Source organism: Paramisgurnus dabryanus, chromosome 19, assembly GCF_030506205.2.
Source record: "Paramisgurnus dabryanus chromosome 19, PD_genome_1.1, whole genome shotgun sequence".
NCBI lineage: Eukaryota > Metazoa > Chordata > Actinopteri > Cypriniformes > Cobitidae > Paramisgurnus > Paramisgurnus dabryanus.
Window position 1 is genome coordinate 33,415,673 of NC_133355.1, and position 19,230 is coordinate 33,434,902.

The following is a 19,230-nucleotide window of genomic DNA, read 5'->3' on the forward strand; positions in this document are numbered from 1 at the left end:
AACGCACAACACCATTGTGTATGGCAATCCGGGCAGTAGAGGAATGTCAACGAGGGACGTCAGAGGCGCCTCTGCCTTTGGGATTTCCATGTAGATACCGTGTCCGAGGCGGTCTGGGTGTGGAATCACCTAGACGATCCCTTTATGCTTTCTGCCAGAGGGCTTGCTGTTTTAACAAACGATGAGTTAATTTCAAGCAACACAATTGACTCAACATGAAAAATGAACCAGGCTATTCGTCCTACTCCCTCCTGGCCAGGAAAGGCAAAGCATCCTGTCTACTGGGCCTGGGTAGGTACCCTGATGTGCCTGAAGCTATGAGAGTTAAATATAGAACCAGGCTAGTGATGCATGGTGTCCAATTTAGTTTACGGATGATTCATCAGAATTTTCTCCCAATCTAAAATCAACACTTGGAAAATGTGATAAAGACATGGCTTCTTAGATGTTACTTGACGTTACAACGTACACTAAGTATTGGGATGCCCCTTCTAATAAAGATGTTTGGGGCAACACAGTGGCCATCCCAAACAGAGCACTGTTGTCTCACAGCAAGAAGGTCTCCTGTTCAAGCCCTGGCTGGGTCAGGAGGCCATTCTGTGTGGAGTTTACATGTTCCCCTTGGGTCAACGTGGAATTACTCTGGGCACTGCGTTATTGGGTTTCCTTCCACAGTACAAAAACTATACACACCTTGATCTATACATAGACACATACCGAGGGAAGGGCAATTTGACATCTCCAATCACCTAACCTGCATTTCTGGCGTTGCCAATAACCAGTTCTCGCCATGAATATACCCATAGATGCTGAAATGGCGTTAAGAATAAATTAACATGTTTAACTATTCCAGTTTTTCCAAACAAAACAAATATTAATGCTGTACAATACAGACCTTGTCACAGTACTTTGTTTCCATCTATGCTGCAGCAGTTTTGCAAAAAGGGCTTTTTCTGTGCAGAAATGACTGTGACCATGGGAACAAATCATTGATAGGATTGGGTGATGAGTGTTTGGCTCAGAGCCTGTAAGTCAAAACAAAGGTGTTCAGCTGGGTACAGGTCTGGGATTTATTCAGACCAGTCAAGTTCTTTCACACCATTTCAAATTTCAAGCAATTAACATGTACTAATATCGACAAGTGCTTATTTTGACACCAGCCCAACACTAAGGCAGGTTGGCTCATTGTGGCTAATCAGAGTAGCAGGACCCAACAGGCCCATCCCCAGGAACTGCCTGAGGACATGGTGACTATGTTGTGGTCACATGTTTCACAGCGGCATAGCAACGAGGTAGTACGCCTTGGCTCGTTGGTCTAGGGGTATGATTCTCGCTTTGGGTGCGAGAGGTCCTGGGTTCAAATCCCGGACGAGCCCGTCTCTCGCTTTTCTTCTTGTTGCTGCTACACTATGAAACATTCATGTCAGTCTTGTCAGAGACATGCGCAGTTCCACGTGTAAACGCGTGGCTGGTTAGCTCAGTTGGTTAGAGCGTGGTGCTAAGAACGCCAAGGTCGCGGGTTCAATCCCCGTACGGGCCAAGCGTTTTATTCTACCTCCTCTGGCTGACCGCTTTAATGGTGTGATTTTTCATGGACATTTCTGCCACATATTCTGTTGGGGCCGAAATAGCTCAGTTGGGAGAGCGTTAGACTGAAGATCTAAAGGTCCCTGGTTCGATCCCGGGTTTCGGCAATAAGGGGCAATTCTTAAGGTTTTGTTTAGCCGACTCACTGCGGCTTACCTGACAGTCCCTGTCCGAGTGTCCTTTTCTCCGTGACCCAGGGAGTCAGGTGCAGAAGCAAACTGTGGTTCCATGGTGTAATGGTTAGCACTCTGGACTCTGAATCCAGCGATCCGAGTTCAAATCTCGGTGGGACCTATTGGATGTTTTGTGGTTTCCAAGCAGAACCGTGTCCAAGGGAACAGTGTTTGTTACCCCGGGAACAGTGTTTGTTACCCCCAAAACAATCCCCTGCCCTTTAAGCCTTTCTACCAGAGCACTCAGGCTGTAGACGAAAAAGGAGTTAATTCAAGCAACATTGAGCACTGTTTTCTGTTCACCCTGACGGTGGGCCAACAATACACAATGTGCCAAATTTCAGCAACCACAAGCACATTACAAGGAAGCAAAATAAACATGTACGAAACCTTAGGATAAATGAAAAATCCATCGACGTTTTGGCTAAAGAAAACACACAGCTCATGTGTACAGGCCAAAGGAAACACACAGCTCACATGTACAATCTGATAATGAAATGCAATAAAAATACCTTACCAGAAATGACAGGAAGACAAATGAACATAGAAAGAAAGTGATTCCAATTTTTAATGGCAATAAAACGCTCTTGGAATGTAAAGCTCCATGTTGCTTTGTGAAGTAACATCCTTATAGAAGACGTTCATGTGTGTGCTCAGGTGCCATACTGAGGACCGACACTGGGACCTGTTGGCTTTTTGAGGCAAAATGTAAAATCTGGAGCCAAAGTGAAGCCCTTTTCTGCAAGTGTGAACCACAGAAGCACCCACAGAGAGGGCACGCCGCGGGTCTGTAACATCAGAGAATTTAGCAACAAGTGTGGAGAATGCGGGCATCGATCCCGATACCTCTCGCATGCTAAGCGAGCGCTCTACCATTTGACCTAATTCCCCTTATGCCTAACGCGTGACTGCTTTGGCTTTTTGGAAGCTGGCTGCTACGTGCTGGAAAAATGTTTCCCAGGGGGCCGGTGGGGTTGCCCGATTGGCTCGTTGGTCTAGGGGTATGATTCTCGCTTAGGGTGCGAGAGGTCCCGGGTTCAAATCCCGGACGAGCCCACCTCTAAACTCGTCTCTCGGAGCTTTAACGCACAACACCATTGTGTATGGCAATCCGGGCAGTAGAGGAATGTCAACGAGGGACGTCAGAGGCGCCTCTGCCTTTGGGATTTCCATGTAGATACCGTGTCCGAGGCGGTCTGGGTGTGGAATCACCTAGACGATCCCTTTATGCTTTCTGCCAGAGGGCTTGCTGTTTTAACAAACGATGAGTTAATTTCAAGCAACACAATTGACTCAACATGAAAAATGAACCAGGCTATTCGTCCTACTCCCTCCTGGCCAGGAAAGGCAAAGCATCCTGTCTACTGGGCCTGGGTAGGTACCCTGATGTGCCTGAAGCTATGAGAGTTAAATATAGAACCAGGCTAGTGATGCATGGTGTCCAATTTAGTTTACGGATGATTCATCAGAATTTTCTCCCAATCTAAAATCAACACTTGGAAAATGTGATAAAGACATGGTTTCTTAGATGTTACTTGACGTTACAACGTACACTAAGTATTGGGATGCCCCTTCTAATAAAGATGTTTGGGGCAACACAGTGGCCATCCCAAACAGAGCACTGTTGTCTCACAGCGAGAAGGTCTCCTGTTCAAGCCCTGGCTGGGTCAGGAGGCCATTCTGTGTGGAGTTTACATGTTCCCCTTGGGTCAACGTGGAATTACTCTGGGCACTGCGTTATTGGGTTTACTTCCACAGTACAAAAACTATACACACCTTGATCTATACACAGACACATACCGAGGGAAGGGCAATTTGACATCTCCAATTCACCTAACCTGCATTTCTGGAGTTGCCAATAACCAGTTCTCGCCATGAATATACCCATAGATGCTGAAATGGCGTTAAGAATAAATTAACATGTTTAACTATTCCAGTTTTTCCAAACAAAACAAATATTAATGCTGTACAATACAGACATTGTCACAGTACTTTGTTTCCATCTATGCTGCAGCAGTTTTGCAAAAAGGGCTTTTTCTGTGCAGAAATGACTGTGACCCTGGGAACAAATCATTGATAGGATTGGGTGATGAGTGTTTGGCTCAGAGCCTGTAAGTCATAACAAAGGTGTTCAGCTGGGTACAGATCTGGGATTTATGCAGACCAGTCAAGTTCTTTCACACCATTTCAAATTTCAAGCAATTAACATGTACTAATATCGATAAGTGCTTATTTTGACACCAGCCCAACACTAGGGCAGGTTGGCTCACTGTGGCTAATCAGAGTAGCAGGACCCAACAGGCCCATCCCCAGGAACTGCCTGAGGACATGGTGACTATGTTGTGGTCACATGTTTCACAGCGGCATAGCAACGAGGTAGTACACCTTGGCTCGTTCGTCTAGGGGTATGATTCTCGCTTTGGGTGCGAGAGGTCCCGGGTTCAAATCCCGGACGAGCCAGTCTCTCGCTTTGCTTCTTGTTGCTGCTACACTATGAAACATTCATGTCAGTCTTGTCACAGACATGCGCAGTTCCATGTGGAAACGTGTGGCCGGTTAGCTCAGTTGGTTAGAGCGTGGTGCTAATAACGCCAAGGTCGCGGGTTCGATCCCCGTACGGGCCAAGCATTTTATTCTACCTCCTCTGGCTGACCGCTTTAATGGTGTGATTTCTCGTGGACATTTCTGCCACATAAGCAGTTGGGGCCGAAATAGCTCAGTTGGGAGAGCGTTAGACTGAAGATCTAAAGGTCCCTGGGTCGATCCCGGGTTTCGGCAATAAAGGGCAATTCTTAATGTTTTGTTTAGCCGACTCACTGCGGCTTACCTGACAGTGCCTGTCCGAGTGTCCTTTTCTCCGTGACCCAGGGAGTCAGGTGCAAAAGCAAACTGTGGTTCCACGGTGTAATGGTTAGCACTCTGGACTCTGAATCCAGCGATCCGAGTTCAAATCTCGGTGGGACCTATTGGATGTTTTGTGGTTTCCAAGCAGAACCGTGTCCAAGGGAACAGTGTTTTTTACCCCGGGAACAGTGTTTGTTACCCCCAAAACAATCCCCCGCCCTTTAAGCCTTTCTACCAGAGCACTCAGGCTGTAGACGAAAAAGGAGTTAATTCAAGCAACATTGAGCACTGTTTTCTGTTCACCCTGACGGTGGGCCAACAATACACAATGTGCCAAATTTCAGCAACCACAAGCACATTACAAGAAAACAAATTAAACATTCAATTCAATTCAATTCAATTTTATTTATATAGCGCTTTTCACAAAAGTCAATTGTTTCAAAGCAGCTTTACATAAACAGAAGCAGTGAAAAGCACAGAAAAACGACAGATAGCACAACAAAATACATGATAGCATGAACAGTTAAATTTGCTGCGGCTATGACTCAATATTATAAGTGCACGTATTACTAAAGCAACGTATAGAAGAGGAAGCTAGGTAAAGCCCAAAAAGGCTGCCTCCCCGGGGTGAAAAACCCCCTAGGAGAAAAAAAACCCCTGGGGCTCTTATCCGAGGAAAAATAAGTCCTAGGAGGGAAAAACCCTTGGGAGAACGGATAAGGAGATTTAGCGGAGATTAAGCGGAGATTAAGCGGTTCTGCCGGTGATCGTTGGTCAGGCATCAGCTGGGCATGACGTTGAAGGACGGCCAGTAGATCAGAGGTGTGCCGACTTTCACATCTACCGGGACTGGGTCTGTTTGTCTCGTTGTCCTCGGGTCGAGGACGAGACAGGGAGAGAAAAACAAAATCGTATTAGCGTAGCGGCCGTTCATATGTATTGAAGTGTCACACAGTGATGTGGTTTAACTCAGCTTAGTTCCAGACAGACTAACTATTGCGGCATAATTATATTATCCACAGTTGAGGATTTAGCAAATTGGGGGCCCAATGCGAGGGTATATATGGTAAATAAGGGTCACAAGATTCCGATCTTTAAGAGAAAATGAAACCTGACGACCCGTTTGACTAAGGCCTAAAGCCCCACTGTCGTCGTTAATGCAGGTTCAGTGGCAAATGGGTCTATATTGTATACCATTTACAGGACCAGGAGAAAACGCCAAAAACATCGCAACCCGACCATACGTGCTAACCCGTTTGACTAAGGTCGGAAGCCCCACTGTCGTTGTTAATGCAGGTTCAGTGGCAAACGGGTCTGTATGGCATACTATTCACAAGACACACGAAAGCGCGAAAAACGCAACCCGACCATACATACCAACCCGTTTGACTAAGGCTGGAGGCCCCACTGTCGTCGTTAATGCAGGTTCAGTGGCAAACGGGTCTGTATGGCATACTATTCATAAGACTTACGATAGCGCCAAAATCGCAACCCGACCATACGTGCCAACCCGTTTGACTAAGACTGGAGGCCCCACTGTCGTTGTTAATGCAGGTTCAGTGGCAAACGGGTATGTATGGCATACTATTCACAAGACACACGAAAGCGCGAAAAAAAACGCAACCCGACCATACATACCAACCCGTTTGACTAAGGCTGGAGGCCCCACTGTTGTCGTTAATGCAGGTTCAGTGGCAAACGGGTCTGTATGGCATACTACTCACAAGACACAGGAAAGCACCAAAATCGCAACCCAACCATACGTGCCAAACCGTTTGACTAAGGCCGGAAGCCCCACTGTCGTCGTTAATGCAGGTTCAGTGGCAAACGGTGGCAAACTATGGCAAATGCAATTCATTCTAAGTGTTCATGCAGAAAAGGTTTTTATTTATTTATTTGGTTGGTCTGTGTTATGACCGTGAGTGCTTTGTTCCGTGAAAATAACTATTGCGAGTTAAGAACCTTTACTAGACAAATTATGCGAATTCTTTGTTGAAGAGAAAAGTTTTAAGTCTAGATTTAAAATGATCGACTGTGTCTGATTCTCGGACATCGGTTGGTAAATCATTCCAGAGCTTAGGGGCTAAGTAGAAAAAGGATCTTCCACTTTTAGACACTTTTGATAGTCTAGGGATAATCAATAGACCAGAATTTTGCGACCGTAGTGTGCGTGATGGATTGTATTCTGATAGTAATTCTCTAAGATATGAGGGGGCTAAGCCATTTAAAGCTTTGTAGGTGATTAGTGATATTTTAAATTGGATGCGATATTTAACTGGTAGCCAGTGTAAAGATGCCAGAATTGGGCTTATGTGGTCATACTTCTTAGATCGAGTAAGTACCCTTGCAGAAGCGTTTTGAACTAGCTGAAGCTTGTTGACCTAATTTGAATGGCATCCCCCGAGTAGCGAGTTACAATAGTCTATTCTAGAGGTCATAAAGCATGAATAAGCTTCTCTGCGTCAGATGTAGACAGTATATGGCGTATTTTTGAGATATTTCTAAGATGGAAGAATGCTGTGCGGCAGACGTTAGCGATATGACTATCAAAGGATAAGTTGCTGTCGAACATCACACCTAAGTTCCTAACCGTGGAAGATGGCACCACAGTACAGCCATCTATGTGCAATTTGTAATCTGACATATTATGTTTGTAGCGATTTGGTTCAATAATAAGTAACTAACATCGCTAATGCAGTCTTTTAGCTTAGAAAACGTGTGTGTTTCGCTGGGATGCGAGGAGATGTAAAGCTGGGTATCATCCGCATAGCAGTGAAAACTTATGTTATGTTTCCTGATAATGTCTCCTAGTGGTAACATGTATAACGAGAACAGGATAGGACCTAAAACTGATCCCTGCGGTACACCGTATTTAACCAGGAAGCGATATGACTCTTCCTCATTTACATAAACAAAGTGATAGCGATTGGTTAGATATGACCTAAACCAGGCTAGCGCCTGACCACTGATACCAACATAGTTTTCTAGTCTATTGAGTAAGATTCTGTGATCTATTGTGTCAAAGGCTGCACTAAGGTCTAGTAATATAAGAATTGAGATTTCACCACGATCGGATGTTAATAGGAGGTCATTTGTAACTCTAAGCAACGCTGTCTCTGTGCTATGGTGGGGCCTGAATCCTGATTGGAACTTTTCATATGTACTATTATTTGTCAAGAATGTGTGTAACTGGCTTGCCACTACCTTTTCTAATATTTTCGAAAGAAAAGGGAGATTGGTCTAAAGTTATTAAGTTCTCCTTGGTCAAGCTGTGGTTTTTTAATCAGCGGTTTAATAACTGCTAGTTTGAAAGCTGTTGGAACGTATCCTATTTCTAGCGATGAGTTAAAGATATTTAGAACCGGGGTTGACACTACAGGGAATACTTCTTTAAGTAGTTTTTTGGGAACGGGGTCTAATATATAGGACGATGATTTGGATGATGTGACTAGTTTAGAGAGCTCATCTATTGTAGTAGGTTTAAATGAATCAAGATGTTCGTATGGTAGTCTAGTGTTAAGTGTACTAATGGGTAGAGTGGTGGCTGCCTGGGTAGCTACGATGTTTTCCATAATAGCCGAAATTTTGTTAGAAAAGAAGTTCATGAAGTCGTTACTATTGTGTTGAAGTTTACTATTGGTTTCTGTTTGTTCTTTGTTCCTAGTCAGTTTCGCAACTGTGCTAAAGAGGAAACGAGGGTTATTATGATTCTCATTTATAAGCTTGCTAAGATATGTAGATCTGGCGGTTTTAATAGCCTACAGAGTGTTTAACACTCTGTTTCCATGCTGCGCGCCAGACTTCTAACTTTGTGCTTCTATAATTTCTTTCCATTTTTCTAGCTGCCTTTTTAAGGGCTGCGGTGTGATGGTCATACCATGGAGCTGGCGGTTTTTCTTTGAATCTCTTTTTTCGAATGGGAGCAACGGCATCCAATGTGTTAGAACAGACATTGTTTAGGTTTTCTATTACAATATCTAGATCATCACAGTTATCTGCTACATGTTTCATTTGGGACAGGTCTGGAAGAGTGCTAATAAAGCTATCTTTAGTGGTGGAAATTATTGTTCTGGCTAGTCGGTAGCATGTTGTGGATTGAGTGATCCTATCTAGAAGTACAGTGTATGACACAAGGTAATGGTCAGAAACTGCATCACTCTGAGGTGATATTTCGACGTCATTAATATTGAGTCCGAGTGACAGAATTAAGTCTAATGTGTGCTTACGAGTATGCGTTGGCCCTGTCACGCTTTGTCTAATATTGAGAGAATTTAGAACATCTATAAACGCACGTCCTAATGCGTCTTTTGGGTTATCCACATGGACATTAAAATCACCAACAATAAGAGCTTTATCTACAGTGACTACAAGCTCAGATAGGAAATCTGCTATTTCATTAAGGAAATCTGCATGGTGGCCCGGTGGTCTATAGATTGTCGCTAAGGCAAAAGAAAGCTGTTTGTGGTTACAATCAGTTATTTCCATATTTAACAACATTACTTCAAATGATTTAAATTTTAGCTCAGATTTTTGGTTTACTTTAAAAATTTTGTTGTATATTGTAGCTACACCACCCCCTCTCCCCTTTAATCGAGGTTCGTGTTTATAATAATAGTCTTGTGGGGTGGATTCATTTAAACTAATGTAGTCGTCTGCTTTAAGCCAGGTTTCTGTTAAACAGAGTACATCTAAGTTTTGGTCTGTAATTATTTCATTGACAATAGGTTCTTTATTGATAAGCCATCTAATGTTAAGAAGGCCGAATTTTAACATTCGAGATGTATCTGTTAATGTATTGTTTTCTAATTTTATATTAATCAGATTTGTACCTGATGTAACAAGCGGTGCCCTGTATTTATTTGTTCGGGGAACAGATACAGTTGAAATGTGCTGATATTTCGGTAAGATTGACTCGAAGTGATGGGTTATAAGTGGTCTTGACATATCACGGCAGTTAACAGATGGACGGTTAAGCCGATCCGTCTGTTTCCTGACCTGGGCCCTGGATAGTCAGACTATATCAGAATTAAGACTATTGATCAGATTTCTAGTGAGTATAGCACTTCCTTCCGATGACGGATGAAGGCCATCTCGGGTTAGGAGGAATGGTCTTCCCCAGAAATGCTTCCAATTGTCTATAAACCCTACGTTATGCTGAGGGCACCACTTTGACATCCATCCATTGAGAGACACTAATCTACTATGTGTTTCATCTCCCCGGTAGGCGGGGAGGGGACCAGAGCATATTACATTGTCTGACATTGTTTTTGCAATTTCACACATCTCCTTAATATTATCTTTGGTGATTTCCGACTGGCGGAGCCTGGTGTCATTCGTGCCGGCGTGAATAACAATCTTAGAAAACTTCCGCTTAGCATTAGCCAGCACTTTAAGTTTGGATCTAATGTCAGACGTTTTGGCTCCCGGTATACAGTCGACTATGGTGTTTGGTGCCTCAATGTTAGTGTTCCTGAGTATAGAATCTCCAATGACCAAGGCACTTTTAAAAGGTGTTTCAGCTGGTGTACTCCTTAGGGGATCGAATCTGTTAGAAATTGTCGTTACGTTATGGGTCTTAGAAGGACGCCTTATATGACTATGCCGCCTGACAGTCACCCAGTTTGACCGCCGACTTGACTCTGATGTCGGAACCGAGCCATGTGTATTTTGATAAACACTATGCGCGCTCGATACAGTATTTGTAATATTTACATTAGCATCTGATGTCGGAACCGAGCCATTATGCTTTTCGCTCGATAGATTATTTGCAACAGTAACATTGGCGGTTTTGCTATCGTCAACTAGCGTTCGGATGCGCGATTCTAGTTCAGCAACCTTCTCAGTTAACCTTAATACTTCAATACACTTAGTGCATGTAAACCCCTCTATGCTAACAGCAGAAGCTAAACTATACAGTACATGTTACAATAACAAGCGGAGTCTTACAGCTTTCATGCTGGGCGATGGCGTCTTCGTTTACACGAACGCGGTCCCCGGAGCTGCATCGCGTGGGGTGTTCGGTTGTGACACGCCTCGGTCGCCTGCGAACGTCTGGGGCCAGGGTGATGTGGGGCTTGCTGAATCTGCAAAGGCCGGGCAGCGGTTCCTCCACAGCTTCCCGATCGCTTTACCTGGGCTTTAAGTGGGCGCTGTGAGAAGTTGGATCTGCTAAATCCGGAAAAACCACTCCTCCACAGCTTCCCGCTCAGGTGAGGACAGGTCAGAAAAGCATATCAGATGAATCCGCCATTAGATCGGAAAATGCTAGCTTCAGCCTCCACCGTTTGTGGATGTGGATGCTAGCGGGCTATATGCTAACACTGGGTGTTTATTAGTGATAAATAGTTTCACGTGGTAGTACTGCTCAATAATCGTCACGGTAAAGTATTCCTATGTAAAACTAATAAGTTATATTATATAAATAGGAATAAGATGGTAAAAAAAAAGGATTTTAGAAGGATTTTTGATGATGAACTCGCCGGAGCTACGATGCACGATCTGTATAATTTATGTACAATTTAAAAGACATAGTTACTGCACCTAAAATGTATAATTATCCTTTTAAAGTTATATTTTTATGAAAAAAAATATTTCACATGAATTCAATGTAATTTTATGTTTAGTTAAGTATATATGTTTCAGTTGTAAGTACTGAGAACCTATAAAATACGAAAATTACTTACATTGCCCCATGTACGAAACCTTAGGATAAATGAAAAATCCATCGACGTTTTGGCTAAAGGAAATACACAGCTCATGTGTATAGGCCAAAGGAATCACACAGCTCACGTGTACAATCTGACAATGAAATGCAATAAAAATACCTTAACACAAATGTCAGGAAGACAAATGAACATTGAAAGAAAATGATTCCAATTTTAAATGGCAACAAAATGCTCTTGAAATGTAAAGATCCATGTTGCTTTGTGAAGTAACATCCGTATAGGAGACGTTCATGTGCGTGCTCAGGTGCCATACTGAGGACCGACACTGGGACCTGCTGGCTTTTTGAGGCAAAATGTAAGATCAGGAGGAAAAGTGAATCCCTTTTCTGCAAGTGTGAACCGCAAAAGCACCCAAGGAGAGGGCACGCCTCGGGTCTGTAACATCAGAGCAATTAGCGACAAATCACAATCACGTGGAGAATGCGGGCATCGATCCCGTTACCTCTTGCTTGCGCCTACTGCTTCCCACCGAGTGTGCCAAAGTAAGCCCGCATAAGCCAATCACGTTTCTTCCTGTGGCTTACTTTTGACCAATCACGTTTCTTCCTGTGGCTTACTTTTGACCAATCACGTTTCTCCCTGTGGCTTACTTTTGACGTATCACGTTTCTATTCTGTGGCTTACTTTTGACTAATCGCGTTTCACTCCCATGGTTACTTTGGACCAATCGCGCGTTCCTCTCCTGTGGCTCACTTTTGACCAATCGTGTTTGTCTCCTGAGGTAAACTTTTAACCAATCACCGGCAGCTATTATTATCATCTTTGAGTTAGCGATAGGTAAGTCTTGTTTACTTCGTTATTAGATGTCGGTCATTATTTGTTAATATAATGTGTATATGTTTGGAAAATTAAACTAGCCTATATAGCTGTCTAGCATGCATTGGACATGTTTTTTTCTGTGCAGTTTAACACGGTGGTTAAGTTCACGTTAGTTTAACGTTTGCAAATGTCATGACATTCATTAGACATTCGGCTTCATACTCATTAAAGTTTAACTCTCGGATTTCAGTCCAAAACAATAAGAGATAACTGTGGTTTCATAAATGATATGTAACAATATCCTCATGACAGGAGGATGAAAGATAAACGTTCCTAAAAATATCCATTTCATAGCGCAAGGACCCTTTTGGGGTAATATGTCTTTTATGTGCTATGAAAGGATATTATTAGGAAAAAATTGTCATCCTTCTGCCATTGGGTCGTATTGATAAATTATTTAATTGATTAAATAAAAACAGCAAATGCTAGAGTCAAACGAATTATTATTATTTAAATGAATATCAAATATAAAATCAACTTTAATGCAGTAACGTATGTCAGATATGCATAAACACATAAACTACAATACTGTTTGGCCTAAAGGTATCAAACCAACTTTAAATTACTTAGTATTATTCTCTATCATGCACAAGGCTTGTTTTTTAGATTCTTCTAGGCCCCTAGAATGGTGATGTTTAAGACGACAGCTTTGGAAATAGAAGTAAATTTCAGACTTAATATTTGACTTATATTGACATATTTTATATACGGTATCCGAGATTCCTTCCCCTTTAGAAAACTCATCAGCAAGCCAGTTTATGGTCATAGCCATATTTATTACCACAGTAATATGGTTTACATGTAGCTTATTAAATTACCATTACACACTTAACGTCAGATTGCTAGAGGTAATAGTCTCTTTCTAATTTTCATTTCAGAAAATGTATGCGTATCCGGTTTTTCAACGGCAATCGGCAACATCAAGCCGACTCCTCATGGCACCATCAGCAGAGGCAAAGCGCCTAGAAAAGCTTGAGTCCGGAAGGGCCAAAAGTAAAGAGGAGGTGCTGGCAGAGGCTAGATCTTTTGTCAGCACAAATGGTGGAGACCCCAGTGACCAGTTTTTAGTACTGGCCCACTGCAAACTTCAGTTTGGGAAGTACCATGGCCAGCGATTTAGATGGCTCCTGGAAAACTCTCTGGGGTATGCAGTGTATTTGGTGCTTAGCAGTTCCAGTGAGAAAGCCCATCCAACCCCGCTGTCAGAAAACAAACAGCTGTACCTGCAGTATACTTCTCTTATTAGAGAGATGGCAGAAGAAGCGGAGAAGTATAAGAGAAAGCAGGAAATGCAAGCAGAAGCCCATGCAACTGGAGACCAAGGCTGCTTGATGGTGGAGTTTGGTGACTTCCAGGGCCGGTCCATGAAGGAAGTTTATGAGGACCAGAGCAAGCAGGCCCAAACCCTCATCAGGTACCTGGTAAAGGCAAATGCCAACCCCAACACCAACATGGCCATTTTCAAGACGTATGTCTTGAAAAGACAGGCGTCTGCTGTGGGCACCCGTGTATGCCAGCCTGAACCTCAAGTTGCAACCTCCAGTGCCTCTGCACCTCCACCTGCAACCTCCAGTGCCTCTGCACCTCCACCTGCAACCTCCAGTGCTTCTGTACATCCACGTGCAACCTCCAGTGTCTCTGCACCTTCACCCGCAGCCATCCAAACTGGTGTACAGCAGAGCGCCACTGTGAAAGCGCTGTTGATGCGTGGCAAACATTTGTCTCCTTCTCACCTGGCGAGAAAACTCATGTCACCAGTGAAACACTGTGAGTAGGACTGTGTGAATATAGAATTTTCCTTACAGCGGTTTTACATGTATTTATGTATCATTATGGCAAATTTGTTTTTTGTTTCCAGATCCATTACTGCAGTCCACTTTACCTCCTCCAGCAGCAGAACCCCCAGCCACACATTTGACCCGAAGGCAGCTTTTCACTACTGGTAAGCACCATCTTACATAAATTTGTCTCATAAGTTTACGGTGAACAACATAACATAATAACAGTTTTATTATTATTTCTGCTCCAGGCACTTCCGTTTCCACTGCTGAAGATGATGATGAGGAACTGGTATTTGCTGCATCACAATGTGAAGCACAGATAAATACAGGTGTGGCATATGACACAGATGCAAATATTATAAGAATGTTTTTGTGAAAATGCAAAAGCAGAAGCATTTTTTTTTTAAATAATCAACATTTTTAACAATTTTTTGTTTACAATACAGAATTATGTCACATCTTGCCTCAAGCTGGATGTATGCTTTGAGCGCATTTCTTCGAAACCGTAAGGATGTTTACAGGTGTCAGTGTATTTGGGTTTCCGAACGTACCCGTTGTTAAACAATCACTGCATAACTTCTTCACACCCCTTGCACTTCTCACTCACTCTTTAGCTCCACCTTAGCAGACAGGATGGTTGGGATTCATTGTTCTAATTATTAGAGGAACAGCTTTTCCTTAATGTGTCTGTGTGCATGCTTCATGTCTGTGGGCATCATTCATTTATACTAAATTCACCACGCCTCATATCCTTGCTCCATTCTATCTAATTTAAACATCAACATTTTATCCCAGCAAGCAAAAACCGAAACCCAATGTAGTCCAGCTATGATTAATCCACTTCTACCCTAAAATAACCTTGAATACATTTTCATGCTGTTCTTGCCTAAATAACTTTGAGATGTATGATATTCCATTATGTAAGCAAAGTCAACAGGTGTTCAAGGTGTTTGCTTTCATTTCTTTTATATGTATCATCTATTTGTGTGCTATGGTTAGACATCTGTTAGACTTTCATGAGCAGCCCAAATTCTGCCTTATTTTAGCCAAAATTGCTTGCTGGGATCTTACATTAATAAAGTAAGGTAATTCATAATGAAAATAATTCATTATTAGGCACTTTAATTTGTGATTTTTTTTACCAAACAAAGCATTTGCATGATTATACTGTTGTTTTTTAGATACTCATGTGACAACCGGGTGCTGAGGATGATGAGAGAGAGGACACAGGGCAACAGCTGTACAAGAAGCTCATGGAACAACACAGTGAGGCATGGACACAGCGTGTCCTTCAGTACCTGACTGCCTGTGAACCATTTACAAGGTCCTTCCTTGTGCAGCCACCTGTGTTTGCCGAGCCTCCCTCTTTACCTGCCCTACCTAAACCTAAGTGGCTGTTAGCCGTGTTCGCCAGGGATGTTCTGGGGTGACTGCACGAGGTCAAAGCTAAAATTACATCTGTCTTGGGCTGTGTTCTAAAGATGGACTCCACAAAGAAGGTAACACATCCCTGTATCCAGAAATTTGCCATATGGAAAAGTGTGTATACATAATAAACACAGTTTTTAATTATTTTATTTTTTGCAATAGGTCACAAAGAAACTCGCCAGTGCTGCTGCAGGAACAGCTGCCTGGTGCACAAATCTGGAAAATGAACACGGCCAAGTCCTTGTCTCTGTGCTGACAGCCGCAGAGGGAGCTGGCCTAATGAAACGCTACCGGGAGGCAGGAGAGGCAGCCCCGAAAGTGATGTACGTGGACAGAGATTGCTGCAGTCTTCATGGGAAGTCTCAGGTGAAGGTCATGTTTTCAGAGTGGGATGAGCTTGAAGTGCGCCTTGACATCTGGCATTTCATGCGGCGATTTGCTGCAGGTGTCACGACAGAGGCTCATCCGCTCTACGGGACCTTCATGGCACGTCTGTCCATGTGCATCTTTCAGTGGGATTCAGATGATGTGGCTGCTCTTCACCGTGCAAAGGAGGGTGAGCTGGCAGCAAAGAAGGCCGGCCACATCTCAGTAAAAGGCGCTGAGTTCCCGCATTACCCGGAGAGAGTTGGCACTGCAATGCCGGAGGAGGACCAGGGGTGTGGAGGAGACCACCCGATTAATTGGATCTCTGGTTGATCTGTTTGACAGTGCGAGTGGTAAAGACACTCTGGGAGTTCCTCTGCTGGACCATGAATGGATCCAGCAGATATGGAAAGAACAGCGGAAACACGTACAGTGTATCCAAGACCCAGAGAACTTTCCCCTCTACGTGAAGACAGGGACACTGAAGAAAGGCAGTGTGGAGCTGTGCTGCTACAGATGTGCCCGTGGCTCTACCTCTTTGGAGTCATTCCACCTAAACCGTTTTATTCCAGGTATTACATACATATGGATTACATTTTTTTTAAAGTAATGTCACATTAATAAATGTCACACTCTACAGTAATATTACAGTTCTTTTCTGATGTCATAAGCATTGACAAAGCTGTCTTGCCAGTCACTAGTAACTCTGGTTATAATACCAATAATTGTTTATGTAATTACATAGCACCTCATGTGCAGCACTATCTTGTACATGTGTGACACATAAAACCATTTTTGTTTATCTGACTTTTAGGAACCAGTGCCAGTGATTCACATTTTCAGGCCTATCTTCTTGAGGGCTTGATGCGCTGGAATGATGACAGGATGGAAGACGCCATAAAAGGAGCGTCCTCCATCCGGACATATGGCAGTGCCATGAAAGAGGCTGTGGACAAGCTTTCCCGAATTGTCTTCGGAAAGCCCTGGGATGAGCGCTATCGCCCTCCTGGAGCATATACAGGCAAGAAATTCAATAATTTGTTATTTTGTAATATTCTACTAAGTTATCTATTTAGCTTTTAATGTACTAGACTAGACAAATAATTAACAACACTTTTTTATCCTTGTAGGTGAATTGCTGGGAATGGAGTACCTTTACAGCCAGACTGGCAAAACACTTACTCCAGTGCTCCAGAGTAAGACAGGCTAGTGGATGAAGTTGATGATCAGGACCTGCAAGATGAGGGGTTTGATATATAATATAAATAATAATTAGTTACATTTATATAGCGCTTTTCCAGTGCTCAAAGCGCTTTACATATGAATGGGGGAATCTCCTCAACCACCACCAATGTGCAGCATCCACTTGGATGATGCGACGGCAGCCATATTGCGCCAGAACGCCCACCACACACCAGCTTGTTTGAGGAAGAGATCATGGAGGACATCACAGTTCCAGTGCTGTATGAGGATGACCCTTGCCATGATCTTGAAAACAGCCCCTCATCTTTGCCTTTTTGGCTTTCAAGTAAAACTGCAATTAGCTTAGAATGATTACTATTTTATTTTCTGCTACAATTTTCTATATTTTAAAACAATTACTGAAGAAATGCATTCAATTTGCCATCATTCTTATGAAAATGTTTATAACAATTTCAAAAGCAGTGTGTTAGCATTTGAGAAATGTAGATAGTATACATAATACATTGTGTTTTGCAAGTGGTAAAGCATAAATGACAGAAGAATTTTGGATATTGAATGCATTGAACTGATGGATCACATTAACCTCTTTACCGCACTGTGACATTAATAAGAAGTCCAACCCTGTTGGGTTAGTTGCTTGTTCCTGCTGTGACAGGTTTCGACTGTGTACAGTTTTTAAATGCCCCCTTAGTATTGAACTTAAACAATGCTTGTTAGCAATTGAAAAAAAACTCATTTTAATCTCGTTTTACTCCACATAAATTAACATAAATCTGCATTTACTAGGGAGCAGTCATTGGACCCGATGGCATCGCTGGGTGGGACAAGGTCCAGGATTTGTCTGGTTACCTGGTGAGTCTTCGTGAGGCTCCTTACCTTACTGACCAGCAGGTGACAGAGGCCATCCAGCTGTGGACAGCTCTCCTAGATTTCGATAAGCAGCGGATCAACTATCAGGCTCGACATCAGCCTCAGCTGACACATGGGCACTATAAGGCACCGAAGCGGTCTGGAGTCACACCAGGTGTGGAGAGTGTGAAACGGTGTCTGATTGGACATCCTGGGGGTCCAGCGCAGTGGCCCGATGCCAACCGCTTGGTTAACACCATTTGTATGAAGCTGTGTGCTTTACACAAGTCGCCAACCAAAAAAGATGGAGTTTGCATCCCCAGGTGGTCTAAAGTTCTTTCAGATTACCACCACATCCGAGAGTTGGTGCTTAACAATCCCACTCTGATGGATGAAACAACGATCCAGCTGTTTGAGATAAACCATAGGACACTCACTCAGTGACACATGGCACATCATTCGTTTCAAATTAACTGAATACTTACACACATATATATAATAAAAATTTTTTTTTTCAGGTTTCGTAAGTGGAAGAATAGACAGGAAATGGGCGTCCTCTGTCAGGGTCTGACTCCATCTAACCCAATTGCTGTGGCTGATACGCACCTGCCTCCACCGAGGGAAAAATTGAATGAAGTGCCATCGACATCAGGCCCAAAACATTAATTTTTCCTTCCACCAAATCGTGAAGGACAGGCTCCTCTTCTGCGACCAGGTCGAAAGCCAGCTGCTGCCACCAGGGAGTTTCCCATTGCATCTGCCCCCACAGCATCAGGAGTTGTGCAGCCCATTTTAGCACCCATCGCACCTGCCCCCACAGCATCAGGAGTTGTGCAGTCCATTTTAGCACCCATCGCACCTGCCCCCACAGCATCAGGAGTTGTGCAGCCCATTTTAGCACCCATCGCACCCGCCCCCACAGCATCAGGAGTTATGCAGCACATTTTAGCACCGGGGTTGTCGTTTGGCACGGTAGTCTTTAATCCAGACATGACTGTGTCAGTGGTGATTCCACCTTCTGGTGCTTCGACATCCAGTGCAGTCCCAGCTCCGCCTGCTCCGGCGTCTGCTGCTCCTGTGTCCCGTTACACCCAAAGGAACAGGCGCCGACGGGCTATGGAGAATGAAAGTGGTGTCCAGAAGAGGAAGTATGTGCGAGGGGTTACTTTTAACACGTGCAGCAAATGTGGGCAGCCCAAAACGAAAGAGTTTGGCCATAGCCGATATGGTAATGCCACATTTTGCTTGCGTGCCTCAAATGGCAAATCTTTAGAGGAATGGTTGGCAGAGCAGCGCCAGCAAGAAACATGTCAAACTCCACCACCTCAATAAATAACATCTTTCCTGTATATATTGTACATATGTGTGCGTGTCTGTGATCATTTCAATATTTGTGTGTATTTATTTTAATAAAACATTTTACATCTGAAGTGTCTGTGGATCTGATAAATAAAT

At 43.3% G+C, this 19,230-nt stretch overlaps 9 non-coding genes across 9 annotated transcripts; all 9 read left to right on the top strand.

The window, feature by feature from the left end:
* The first annotated feature begins 1,304 nt into the window (after positions 1-1,304).
* Positions 1,305-1,376, top strand: trnap-ugg (transfer RNA proline (anticodon UGG)). The gene has a single exon. It is a non-coding gene; the product is annotated as a tRNA-Pro (tRNA).
* A 90-nt stretch (positions 1,377-1,466) lies between these two features.
* trnal-aag (transfer RNA leucine (anticodon AAG)) lies at positions 1,467-1,540 on the top strand. The gene has a single exon. It is a non-coding gene; the product is annotated as a tRNA-Leu (tRNA).
* Positions 1,541-1,621: 81 nt separating this feature from the next.
* On the top strand, positions 1,622-1,694 carry trnaf-gaa (transfer RNA phenylalanine (anticodon GAA)). Its single transcript has one exon. It is a non-coding gene; the product is annotated as a tRNA-Phe (tRNA).
* A 115-nt stretch (positions 1,695-1,809) lies between these two features.
* Positions 1,810-1,881, top strand: trnaq-cug (transfer RNA glutamine (anticodon CUG)). Its single transcript has one exon. It is a non-coding gene; the product is annotated as a tRNA-Gln (tRNA).
* Positions 1,882-2,744: 863 nt separating this feature from the next.
* On the top strand, positions 2,745-2,816 carry trnap-agg (transfer RNA proline (anticodon AGG)). The gene has a single exon. It is a non-coding gene; the product is annotated as a tRNA-Pro (tRNA).
* Positions 2,817-4,148: 1,332 nt separating this feature from the next.
* On the top strand, positions 4,149-4,220 carry trnap-ugg (transfer RNA proline (anticodon UGG)). The gene has a single exon. It is a non-coding gene; the product is annotated as a tRNA-Pro (tRNA).
* Positions 4,221-4,310: 90 nt separating this feature from the next.
* trnai-aau (transfer RNA isoleucine (anticodon AAU)) lies at positions 4,311-4,384 on the top strand. The gene has a single exon. It is a non-coding gene; the product is annotated as a tRNA-Ile (tRNA).
* An 81-nt stretch (positions 4,385-4,465) lies between these two features.
* trnaf-gaa (transfer RNA phenylalanine (anticodon GAA)) lies at positions 4,466-4,538 on the top strand. The gene has a single exon. It is a non-coding gene; the product is annotated as a tRNA-Phe (tRNA).
* A 115-nt stretch (positions 4,539-4,653) lies between these two features.
* trnaq-cug (transfer RNA glutamine (anticodon CUG)) lies at positions 4,654-4,725 on the top strand. Its single transcript has one exon. It is a non-coding gene; the product is annotated as a tRNA-Gln (tRNA).
* The last annotated feature ends 14,505 nt before the right edge of the window (positions 4,726-19,230 follow it).